The 13,057-nt window shown below is 39.3% G+C and overlaps 1 protein-coding gene across 8 annotated transcripts in view; it reads right to left on the bottom strand.

Annotated features, from left to right (window-relative positions):
* gab1 (GRB2-associated binding protein 1) overlaps positions 1 to 13,057 on the bottom strand; it is a 69,461-nt gene that overhangs the window by 38,157 nt on the left and 18,247 nt on the right. The window contains exon 1 of one of the 8 annotated variants that reach the window (XM_054778576.1): positions 5,523 to 5,650. The exons of the other annotated variants lie outside the window; for them this stretch is intronic. The gene's annotated coding sequence lies outside the window, so the exon portion shown is untranslated. Of the gene's footprint in view, positions 1 to 5,522; positions 5,651 to 13,057 lie in introns of those variants that run through there. 8 annotated transcript variants of the gene reach the window in all.

Here is a 13,057-nt window from a genome sequence, read left to right as displayed (position 1 = left end):
ATAAAACCATGACCATTAACAAAACGTAAAAATGAGTCCATCTGAAGCACTAAAACTGGGCTTCATCTTCAACATATCAAATATAGTCAGCTCCCATGTCAGAGGAAGCATCTTAATCCCTCTTCTCTCCAAGAGAAAACAAGAACAAATCCTTGTTAAACTGGGAAAAGGAAAAAAAAGATACAAATCACATCCTTGCTTTGTGTGAGAGGGTCCCATCTTCCCACACACAGGTCAGAAGCAAGGGTGAGAATCCCGCTTCTGCCAGAAGTAACAAACGAAAAGTTAAAACATCTTTTTATTTTTACTGCAAAAACAAAGCAATGGCATAAGACATGTTGTGCTACAAATGTAAGCCAGCAGCAGCACACAAGGCTAAGCAAATTGGCTCCACACCAAAAACAGGACTTGTGCTATGCAGACCGCCTGGCATATCCTATGGAGGTTACATTTGTGCGTTTCTGCTTTCCAGACAGAAATAAACTGGCATCTGCTATGTAACGTAAAGACGACGGAGCGCATGTGTTTGTTTACGTGCAATAAAAAGGCCCAGTTATGTTAACACCAGCTAGGGTTACCACAGCCAGAGGGGTAGAAGCAACACCATGGCTATGTTTTAGCTTCTACACAAAACCATAGAATGGGCTTGTGCATGCATGCATGCTCATCAACAATGTATGAATCCATAAAGCTGCTAACCATCAAAACAAGCTTGTGGCCGACCTTTATCTTACACATGATCCCTTCTCCTCCACGTCCCGTCTCTGTCAAGTTACCGTCCCGCGGCCCCTCTGCTTTCATGTACAGCTGTGGAAATTCTCAGGACCAGGAAATGTATGCTACAAGTCTAAAGAAGATGGACTTTGGTAAAGTGCAAAACAACTTAAAATGACTTTACTGCAAAAGCAAGCAACATGGTCAAATACTATACCGGCTTGTCAATAGTCTGTACCAAATGTCAGACTCTTTCAAAAATGTATTGGCATATTTATCTGTTTCATATATATTTTGATATGAGTCTAAATAGAAAAATACTGCAATACGCAATACAAGTTATTTTAAAAAGTGCCAAAACTCTGTGTGCGGCACAAAGTGATTCTTCCTGAGGTGCGATATTAAATTATATTAAATTATTTATTATATTTATTATATTAAATTAATTAATTAATTAATAAGTATTGACGCCTTACTTTCCCCGTCGCATAACCAGCACTTTATGTCACATTCCGCATGACATGACGGACTTTAGTTTTGGTGTTCCTTACTTTCCACATTGTTTCTTGTTTTGTGTTCTTATTTTAGTTTTCCGTTTTTCTGTTATATGTAGCTGCTTGGCGGCCGTGCAGAGGTACCTGTTTCGCCTTATTTGCAATCCAAAGGCGAAACTTGGAAATCATTCCTGACTCCATTCCTGACATACTGAGCTTGTTGCTCTGCGGAGCACGTCATCCCTCGCGTACCGATATCATAAGAAAAAAACAATACTGATGATCCAAAGTCTCATTCATTATTTTATTATTTTTTTCTATTATCATATATTTATTGTTTATTATTATTTTATTTATTATTATTTATTCTTTTTTTATGCCCATATCGTGCATTTCCCGAAAAAAAAAATGTTTATGGGGTTTCTGGTAAGTTTGTTAAACTGAACTACAGAGGAATACATTTTTTTTAAAGGTTTAGGGGGAAAAAAAATTCCAAAACGCCATGCACACAAAAAGCAATGCTAACAATTTTTTATGTTTTAAAGTGGTTAAATCCTATTTACACTTGGGTGACAATTAAGTGACAGGCATTATAATAAATTAATTGTTCGTTAAAAATGGATCACGTGTGTTAAACTGATTCATAATGATTAATCGCATCTTAAAGCAACTGAGCCCTCAATAGATGACAGTACTTGGCTGCAGCCAGCAGAGGCGCTGTTGATTCTATTCTGGTTTTTACATCTTTATGTTAAAAGCAATTATTTGATTTTTGCCACAATCCATACATTGAATGAGCCACAATTTCAAAATCCCTACCCTTTGTGGATTCTAAACAAAACTGAGTCAAGATCATGAGGGTAAGAATCTGTCACAATGGCAGCAATTTAAATGTAGATACCATTTCTCTGATGGTTGCATCCTTTTGACTCTTTAAGCCATTGCAAAATATGCCCCAACAGTACCCTTATAAACATTAGTAACATAACGTAAAACATCTGCCACAAAATAAAGATGCTTACCAAAGTCCAAGAGCAAATGCTGAACTATCTGGTCAAGAGAAAGCCTGGTCTCAAGTATGATCATAGTGCAGTTAATCCGATGGCTTGGACAGTCAACTGAGGCTTTTTCTTGAAGAGGGCGGGGAATACGGGGCCTCTCACTCATGTAATCACTCCATATCATTTATTAGATTGGCCAAAGACAATGAGGGGGAGGAGGCGAGCAAGAAAGGAAACAGAACTGTAGCAAGAGGAAGTGAAGGCCAAATCAGTTGTTTGCTGCTGTTTATATTCAAAACCTCTGTGTGTTTTCGCCACCTCAAACAGCAGCGACTCACCTAAAAACCCTTTCAAGAAAAGGTTAGACTGGAGGGTGAAGTATTAACTCCAAAAAAGGAAAGAGGTTTAAACATTAACGTGTAAGACTGAGACGGAGCACTGCAGTTACACTGAAGTCACCCTTAAGTGCTACCAATATATATAGCCCCTTCTGCCTCAAGTGAAACAGCTAGCTTAGACCAAAACATGTGAAAGAGACACAAAAACCACACACAAGGCAAAATAACATCCCCTTAGTGGAAGTTTCCACGTTGTTAGCTCTTTTATCTTCCTGGTCATCTGGTCCCGACACAAAGTTTCCTGTTTTGCCTGCTTTTGTCACCGTTTGCGGGATAGTCAGGGTGCTATCTACAGCAGAAATGTACTAATAATGCTACAATTCATGCCTCATTTGTCTTAATTCAGCCCAATATTGAGGAGTCCTACATTTTTTAGTGTACTCTGGAGTGTTATAGGGATATCCCTATCCGATAATGAGATCGAGAATTTCCGTGAAGTAGATTTCAATATTAATAATTGGAATATTTTGGTACTTAGAGCACAGAAAAACTGTTTATGACTTTGTTAATACAATTTTTACCATAATGAGAGCCCTGAAGACATGAAATAACACCCCATAGTCACTGTAATGAGAAGGCTACGAGATCACTGCAGGGACACAAGAGACGGCCACCGCTAGCATAGCAAGCTACCGAAAACTGGGAGGAGAACTATGAGGCTATCCACACGGAAACGTTTTAAGGTCAAAACGGCAGAGTATTTTATTGTTTCAGCCTCTCATCCTTACGGGAACGGCATTCTAGGTGACCTGAAAAGGGTATTTTTTAAAAACGGCTTCCAGAGTAGGAAAAAAAATGCTTTTTCATTCAGTGGAACACTGGAGCTTCAGGTGGTGCAGGGTCGTCAAACGGCGGCTGCTTACGTGCAGATGTTGCAATGGGCATCCCTCATGACTGAGGGCCCTCGTCTGTGTGGTAACAGCTGGGTTTTTCAAGAGGACAACGCTGCAGTTCACAATGCTCGCTTGACCAAGGACTTCTTCAGGGAGAATAACATCACTCTTTTGGACCATCCTGCATGTTCCCCTCATTTCAATCCCAAAGAGAACATTTGGGGATGGATGGCAAGGCAAGTTTATAAAAATGGCCATCAGTCCCAGACAGTTGATGCCCTTGGTGAAGCCATCTTCACCACTTGGAGCAATGTTCCCACTAGCCTCCTGGAAACACTCGCATCAAGCACGCCCAAAGCAATTTTTGAAGTGATTAACAAGAACTGTGGAGCTACTCATTACTGAGTCCTACTGAGAACATTTTTTGTTCTGGTTTGGAGAGTTTTTTATTCTTTTTTGAGCGATGGTCTTGAACTTTTGAATCAGTTTAATTGTTGTTTTCAATAAATTACTTTTTCAAAGTGTTTTTGTCTCACTCCCCCTTCTTGCTTTTGCATATTGTAGCTCTACTTAAAACCTCATTAAGATCCAAATGTGCAAAATGCAAATTCAAGCAATTTTCAACTGGTGTTAAGATTTTGAGCAGGTCTGTATAGTAAGCTGGCAAAAACCTGCCAAAAAAATCACAAGACCATTCCAATGTGGACAGGGCCTGCCTTGTCTGACATGTGGTGTGACGGTAATCTAATCTAATGTCATGTAAAATTACTGACACCTAGTGGCCACAATACTACATATAAATTGTTTTTCAATATTTTTGTACTAATAACAGTCCATAGTCAACCACGAAACAGCGGCCATTTGTTAATTCATTTACAAAAAGCCATGATAGAGTGAGGGAACAATGTTCGAACCACAATGTAGCGAGGGACAATTGTATTGGATTATACCGTCCTGCATCTGAAATCTCCGACATTGGCACTCCGATACAAGCAGTCGATTCCAGACCCGCCTCAGCCTGTCCAACCAGCACCGAATAGATGGACCCCTTGTGATCACAACAACAGTGTTTGCTAGCGTGCTAAAAAAAGTAGCAAGGAGTAGGAGTCATGTCAGCCGCCTGGCAGTAAAAAAAGAGGTTGCAGCTGAATGCAAAACTTGTCATGCACAAGTTTCCCATGGCAGCACAGAACTCAAGAAGTTTTATACGACGAAACTCGTCGCGTAGTTGAACAACCGTTACACAGGAAACTCCCACGGGACGGCAAAAGGCCTTTAGCTGTTACAGAAAAAAGTGAGCCCCTGTCCGTGGTGAGTAATGTCGGGTTTAAACGAGTCACTGAGCACTCAAACCTTATGCCAAGCTGCCACTACATTGTGGCTAAAACTACTCCCCACCTGCATAAAGAAGTAAATACGGTAAGTCTGTTTTTGTCATACCTACCGTTGCTGATTATTGTTCTCTGTTTGAGTAATATCACTTGATTAGAGCCTTTCTAACATTACACATTATAAAATAGGTTAGAAGCATGAATGATTTGTGCTTTTCCAACATTCCACACTATAAAATGACAATGATGACAATGAATGTATGAAGAACATCAACACAAAAAAATGCATTAGTTACAGATCTTTACAACAGTAACACAAATATTAGTAGGACCATTGCAAGAGTTGATGACGAGCAGCTATTTTGCACCTCTGTCAGAGGATGTTAAGGGTACTCACGTGGCAAGATTACCACGAGACTCGCCAGGGCAAAGACTGGCAAAGCATCTAAACTGTTACCCCGGTCATTCAAATTAGGTTGATTTAAATCAGAAAGTTGACTTTCTGACCACATTCCTACTTTATTTTGGGCTATATTGGACACAAGACCAATCCTTTGAAAAATCCTGAAACACACAGTAACAGAAGGCAAAACTCTAAAATGTTGGAAGTTCACAAGCTTGCAGATCATAGACAGAAGTTACGTGTCTTCTGCTGTACAGTTCTGGTGTACTCTTGGGTCTAACGCATACCTCCAACCTGCTGTTAAAGAATAACCATCCAACTAGCGTGACAAAATGCATAACAACTTACTGGTTATCTCACCCACCGTTCCGACTGGGTTTTGAAGCTTAGTCCGACAAGAGTGCGGCCTCTGCTGCCGCCGCCCAACCCCACACTTTTGGCCACTTTTGCTGCCGACTGTGCCGACTTCCCTCCCCTCAAGTCTGCAACACCCTGCTCCAATAACCCCTGGCCCACAGGAAGTAGACACAATGGACTGAAAATATCACACCGCCTCCCCCCTGGCAACAACTGCCCACTCTAAACCAACCGCCCCCTATTGCTATACGCAGCACTTCTGCACAACAGCACACCTACAAGAGAGGTGACCAAAAATATCAGGCACTACTCCCACGTGCCAAATACTGAACCCGCCTACTTTCAAGTGTAACTTTGTGATCCACTCTATAGACCAAAAAAAGCTGGCATGTAATATCACAAATCTGGGTATTTCTACACCCGTGGTTGTACTGTTGTACTGTACTGGTTGTACTAAAAGTATGACCCACAGTATGCTTAGATCTGTCTTGTAAAATTGGCACAAGAGAGACCTAACAGAGAGAACCCCACAATCATCCACCCGTGTCTTTTATATACAATTTATCACCTCTGGCTAGTGAGCACTCCAAGTCTGAGTTTCAAGTTTGGCACACTTCTCCTCCTTGGGTGCAATTGGAAGAGGTGGGCCACGACACGACATGGCACGGCACGGCGGAACGTAGCCGAGTCATGCTATCACTTCTCCTCACAAGTTCTTTGTGCTATCCGACACGTTTCATAATGCAGACGCTACCCTACTTACGAACATTCCAGTTGCAAACATTCTGACATATGAACAAACATGTTTTGTTTGCAATACTTCCATAGAGTTGTGCGTAAAGCCGTTTTGCAGCGACCCATGCCAAAGATCTACTCCGCCAAATCCAAATCACGCCAACCCCATAGTGTCAGTTTGGTTTCTGTTTCAGAGTTGAGTTTTAGCTTGTTGTGGGTTATGGCCACATGTTATTATTATGATTATTATGTTATTATTATTGTTCCTGTTGGGAGATCATTTAAACCTGCAATAAATGCTTGTTCTGGCGATTGCATCTGGTGCTTCTGTAACCAAACAATTACTGACACCTAGTAGCCAATGTAGAACACAAAATTTTTTTTAACACTATTAGGTCAGTTTTATTTTTGTAATTGTTTTTGACACTTGTATCTAAGTCAATTTTATTTTATTTATTTGTTACACTTTTTAATTTTTATTCTATTTTTTTACACTAATAAATATACATAATCAAATTTATTTAAAGTGGAAAACTAAAATAAAATTCAGTGTGTGGGAAAAAAAAAGTTTATAAAAGTGTAAAAAATAATAAATAAAAATAAAATTGTCTTAACAGTGTAAAAAAAAAGACTAGGAATAAATGAAAAATAAATTCACTTGTTGTCTGCACTTTTAATTCACTTTTATAATTGTTTTTTTTTCTTACACTTTTGTCAGGAGAAAGATGACTAAAATATTGCTCCTTTTTACTTCACAATAAGTCAGGCATGAGGTGTCAATTAGATATTTTTATGTAATTTTGACTTGCTGTTGGCGACCCACGACCCACCAGTTGAGAACCACTGGTCTAGAAAACCAGTGACCTTGTCAGGCCAGATTGGGATCCCACCTCCAAAAGTCTAATTCAATCAGTCCAATGAAAAGGATTCTAAATCACATTTGGCAGTCAGTGAGAGGTTTGGCCTCAGACGTGATCTAATTAGCTGCTCTCTTTGCTGCCATTATGGCCACTCAGAACTGGCTGGAGATGCCGTGCTTTGTGTCGAGATAAGGCGGATGGACTCTGACATGTGGTACGGTGGTGGGAAAAAAAGATGTGTTACTCAGCAAACATGAGCTGAAACCCAAGAGCCTTGTATCACATGATGTAAATGCATCTCGATATATTCCACATTGTCAATAGAAGTGGTTGTGTGAACCAATGCTTGCTAGCGTCCTGTTCTACAAGTGGAGGCACTGAGCATGCACGGGCTTGTTCTTCAGCCAAACGTGTGGGACACGCCTCCATTATTATTTTTTTCCCTCCCAGCCAGTCCCCTGAAACTGGTCCACACCTCCCGCCGCTCTCTGTTGTGACATTCTGATGATACCGCTTCACTTTCAGTTGAAAGGGAATGTGTGTGAACGCATAACACCCAGCTTGTACGCTCGCTTTTGTGTGATTCTCAGATGAATGCGTGGAATCCCTCGTAGGCTGATACGAAAGTATGCAACAGTGCCATTACGCAAGTAATGCTCAAACCGTTTTCCTCCTCTCGTGGGTGTGCTTACATGGTTTAAGTAGCTAATTACATTTACAGGCACTGAACTAATTATAACTTATGACAGTTATTTATAAAGGACTAAATTATTTCAGAGACCAAAACATGCTGTATGTTGCTAACATACTGTGATTTTTTTCTTTAATGTACTGCAAAAAGGCTTGAAGGGGCTCGTACATATCTATTTTTCACCACTTTTAAATAAGTGTACTGCTGGAAGTGTGTTGTCCAAACCCAAGCCTTGATGCTGGAATTTAGACAGTTTAAAAGTGCTTTGAGTATACAGTATGTGCACGTACGTATATACAGCACACATGCTGACATGCACACATATACACCTATAGAGACACCTGTACACGCATACAGTACATATACACACTCACAGTACATGCTTTACGTACTTGCCCACACATGTGACTCACTGATTTATTCATGGTATTGTCATGTTTTTATTATAGTGATGGCGATGTCGGCAATAAGATTACTAACAGTTATTGTCGATCATTATTATGGTTAATATTTTCATTATTACTGTTACCACTAATAAGTATAACCGTCTCAATATAGTATTATCACTGTGGCTGTTGATATTTTGTTATTGCTATTATGGACTACAAATGTGTTGCTCTTTTTGAACGCATATAGTTTTGAGAACCCAAACTCTTTACTTACAGTAAGTGGCCCCAGTAACTAACCAGAATGACTTTCCTGGGCTCATGGGATCAAGTGGGGGTTTAGTCACTGTTGATGTACTACACTGCTGATGGGGATGCCATAACACTTAATGTCAAAAAATCCAATATATCCCTTTAAGAGAAGATTTTTAAAAAATTAAATGTCATTTATGTTTATTAATTAATTTGTTAAATGTAATTTAACAAGAAATTTAAAAATAAAACACGCAAAAATTGCTAAATCAGGAGTCATTTTACAAGACTTAAGTCAATATTAAGAGAAAGAAGTTGTAATCTAACGCGGAAAAGTAATGGAGTTTGGACTATTCTTTTTAAGTTGTATTATTATTAGAAATAACCCAAACAAAACGAAGTTGTCATTTTTGGAATTGGAAAAGAGTTATGGTTAGGGTAAAGGGTTAGTGTTAGGTTGGGGGAAAGTTATAATATTATGGGAATAGCGTATAATATGATGAGAATAAAGTCATACAAGACATACATTTATGAAGATTTAAGAAAGTTGAAATATTTGGGAAGTAAAAAAAAAAAACATCAAAGAATGAAGTTGATACTAATAATAGGCTTTTTCACTTTTATCACAAAGCTGAGATGCAGTTTTTTCTTGAAATATATACTGTACAGTATAATTGTTAACATGTCTACATGTGCTGCTTTACAAAACATCAAAGTGGCCCTTGCATCCTTTCATTTTTCACTAAGTGGCCCTGAAAAAGGTTTGGACACCCCTGTTTTAAACGAAATGACAAAAAACCACAGGGAAAAACATCCATGATGATGACATCCTCAGTGACATTATTTTGGTCACTTCCTTCATATTTTTTTACAAAATAGACAGCAGTGTCAGCAGTTTCAATCAGAGTCTTTATTTTCCCTATGTGCAAATGAGCTACAGATATCCTTAACAAGTAATTTTGGCTCAAATAAAATCATAAAATCCAATTGTTGATTTCCATCCAAAAACTTATTTGGGTGCCAAATAGGTTATCTTCATCACTAAAGGCAGCACTGAAGCTGTCAGCACATTTTTTCTGACTTGAGCATCGCTCTGGCCTTCTACTAAGTCCCAGTTATTGTCCCTGCAGCATGTTAAAAGAATGCTGTGGCTTGTGGCTGACCAGGGTAATAAAAAAAAAATCAGGCCAATCAATCAATCAATCAATAATAGCTTTTAGGGAAAAACAACAGGGGAAAGTCAGGTTGTGCATCCATTAGGAGGCCTGTGCCCTAGAAACACACTGGCCCAGTGCAGTGCAGCAGCGCATACTCTCAAAAACGCCTCAAACATTGCACAAAATCTCAAATGAATCTACATCATGTGTAATGTAAGCAAGTCTTGTGAGAGCTCAGTGCAGGAGGAATCAAATGACTGGCACAGGAATTGATGTCTGAAGCTAGCTGCTCGCACTAGCCTCATATTGGCTGGCTACTACAAGCATCGTCACTTCTTATCAAAACCTTTAGAACGGTGAACATTTTTTTACACTTGTGGTTTTTTTTTTAACCCAAGGGTGTCCAAAGCACCCCTGGCCTGCGGCACGTTCTAAAAATATAATTTAACGAGAAAACTAAAAAACAAAAAGAGAAAATCGGCAGTAATTTTACAAAAATAAAGTCAAAATATTAAGAGAAAAAAGCTGCAAGAAAAAGGGATTTTATGAGAATGTCGCAATATGACGAAAAAAAAACATCATTACAGTATCAAAGTTGAGATAAAGAAAAATATGTTTTTTTTAAAAGTCATAATATAAAAAACAAACAACAAAAATGTTGGAATTTTTGGAAAATTAGGCTGAGGAAAAAGTTCTAATGTTACGAGAATTAAGTCTAAATATTATGGGAATAAAGTCAGAATTACAAGACGAAAATTTACAAGAAGAAACTTGAAATCGTTGGAAAATTAAAAAAAAAAAAGACAACAGCATCAGAAATGGAAAAAACTGCTGTAATTTTCCAAGAATAAAGTCAAAATATTAAAGTGGAAAAAGTTGTATTCTACAGTGAAAAAAGTCAATTTTACAATAATAAATTCATAATATTACGACGAAAAATAATCTCATTTTAGTAGCATAGACACAAAAAACTGCCAAATTGCCACTGCTTTAGTCATGACAAACAACAATAACAAAAACCAAAGATGTACTATGTTTTTTGCAAAATATCTATTACTTCCTACGGGAAAATGTGTTTCTAGAAAGACGGGGCCTTTCGCAAACTGATTCTAGGAAGTCCGATGTAGAGAATATTGAATTACTTTTGAACATTTAGTGTAGGGCTATTCAAACTGCAACCATCTTTGACTAATGTTTTTGCAGTCGGTCCTTAAAACCAGCAGGGACTCTTCCATCATATACAAGATCTTTGACTAGCATTTTTGCAGTACGTCCTTAAAAACAGCAGAGTAGCAGTTGTCATGCTGTAGAGCAGTGGCTCTCAACGGTTTGGCTACGGGACCCACCATCACCCCTCAGTGACAAGCGGTGACCCAAATTGAGGAAATTTGTCAACTCAAACTTTTCAAATATCAAATATTTAAAAGGTGTTCATGTTGTTTGCTTTTTTTTAAATTACCTTTGAACCAGTTGCATACTGTCCCTTTAATGGAAAGACACTAAAGTGGAGTTTGAATTTGAGGTAGTGTCAATGAACACAGTGTGCCAGCAGAAAACAAGTTTAATGATCATTTCAGGAAAAATCCACAAACTCAAAAAGTGTGTGTAAAGGTTTTCCATACATAATACATCTCCTGCTCTAGCTTGACCAAGTCACCCGTAAACGGACCTCGTGGTGGTGTAGTAAGCAAATAGCACAGATACAAGGTACATTCATGGACATCTGGTGATTACACAGTTTTTTTGGGCAAAGAACCGCGACCCACCATTTGAGAATCACTGTAGAGGAACATTTTTCTTTCTCATTGTGTCACATTACACACATCGTTGTTGTGTGTGATAAGTGGCATGGATTCAGCAGAATTCCTCATCATATGACTATTTTCATAAAGAGATTCTACAGAAACATTTCCTGATTTAAAATGCCAAAAAGAATCCATTTACAAACTATAGTTCCTTTGTCGAAGCAATGGGAATCGGTGCCGAAAATCATTCCCAGACTATATGTGCTTAATTACCCTTGCTGGCTCACACAGTGGCCCATTCAATCTGCATATACTTGAGGACAACAGCCATGTGAGATGCAGATGGCAGCCCACGAGCCGCCAAGCTATAGACGGGACCATCGCACCACAGGATTGTGTTTCTCTTTGTTGTGTCTTTCCACCATTGATTGTTTTTCCCAGATAATACCTTGCTAGTCCACAACCTTGACACTTGGATGCGTTCACTATTCACCCTATCAGTTTTTTTTGTGTCTCCCGTCCTCGCCAGTCGAAAGCGCAGCAGTCACATGCATATGTCAAAGCTGCATGGTTCGAATTCAACACATTCCTTTGGCATGGCACACTTACTGAAATTGCATGACAGTGCTTTGGACTTGACCGCTGACGGAATGGGGCTTAAGCAACTCTCCGCTTGCACAGTCCAAACAGTGGAGTCCGTGCCAAAGACGGACGCAACACAGTGGGACAAATTCCACTGCAAAGACAAAGTCCGGAATTGCACTCTCTTGCTAATAACGCAATGCTAAGCCTATGCTGTGACTGTTTTGATTTTCGGAAACAAAAATCATATAGGGTGAGACTTCAGCTCAGTGATTAACTACGCAAGTGAGTTTTGCTTTTTCTTGGGTATTGTGCGATGCAACCACAGAGGACACCAGTGATGGCACGGAGGAAATGCATGGCGAGAACCACAGAACCAGAAATGGCACTTGTTATGTTGTAGCGGGATTCATGTCCTGACTGCTCCGTACAAAAAGGCTGAATGCTGACATATATAGGGCCCTATGATTTCCGCATTAACAGAACTGTGCCATAAAAACTAAATTTACTGTTAAACGCGGAATCTCGCGGGAAGTGAAATCATGTGAATGAAATTAAGTCATTGTGACGAGAAGGAACGTTCGAGTGGGGAAATATTTCTCGGCAGACCACTCAATCGTGGCGGGATCTCATTACAATCACTAATTGGCCCCCTCTCAAACTAAACATGTCAAAATGGCAGAGAAAAAACTTGGATAGTCCTCTATTACGGAGCGTGAATGGAAGCTAGCGGGATTAGCTGAGTTCAGCTGAGCATACTAGTGTGGCTGTGTGTGTGCGCAACGTTTTACAATGCCCTCTAACGACGTGCAAGTTCTGAGAGACATGAGGCATGTGTTCTTGCACCCAGCTCGTGTTAGCCATCAAGAAACATTCTCAACACACACAACACACTTCCTGCTTTCAAAATAAGAGCACTATTTGCCGCATCTCGTCTTATTGTGGAAACAAAATAAGGGTGTCATTAAAATATCTTACAGTAACGCAACTGAAATTACATTGATGACTACATCTTCCTTAATGACAAGCATAGGAATTACAGTTTTTGAATATTTTGAAGCAGTGTGTACAGAGGTTGACATCGCATTACAAAAGTTAGCCAGGCTACATCTATTTCT

Source organism: Dunckerocampus dactyliophorus, chromosome 6, assembly GCF_027744805.1.
Source record: "Dunckerocampus dactyliophorus isolate RoL2022-P2 chromosome 6, RoL_Ddac_1.1, whole genome shotgun sequence".
Lineage (NCBI taxonomy): Eukaryota > Metazoa > Chordata > Actinopteri > Syngnathiformes > Syngnathidae > Dunckerocampus > Dunckerocampus dactyliophorus.
The sequence above is the reverse complement of the archived record's forward strand: the minus strand, read 5'-3'. Positions and strand labels throughout refer to the sequence as shown.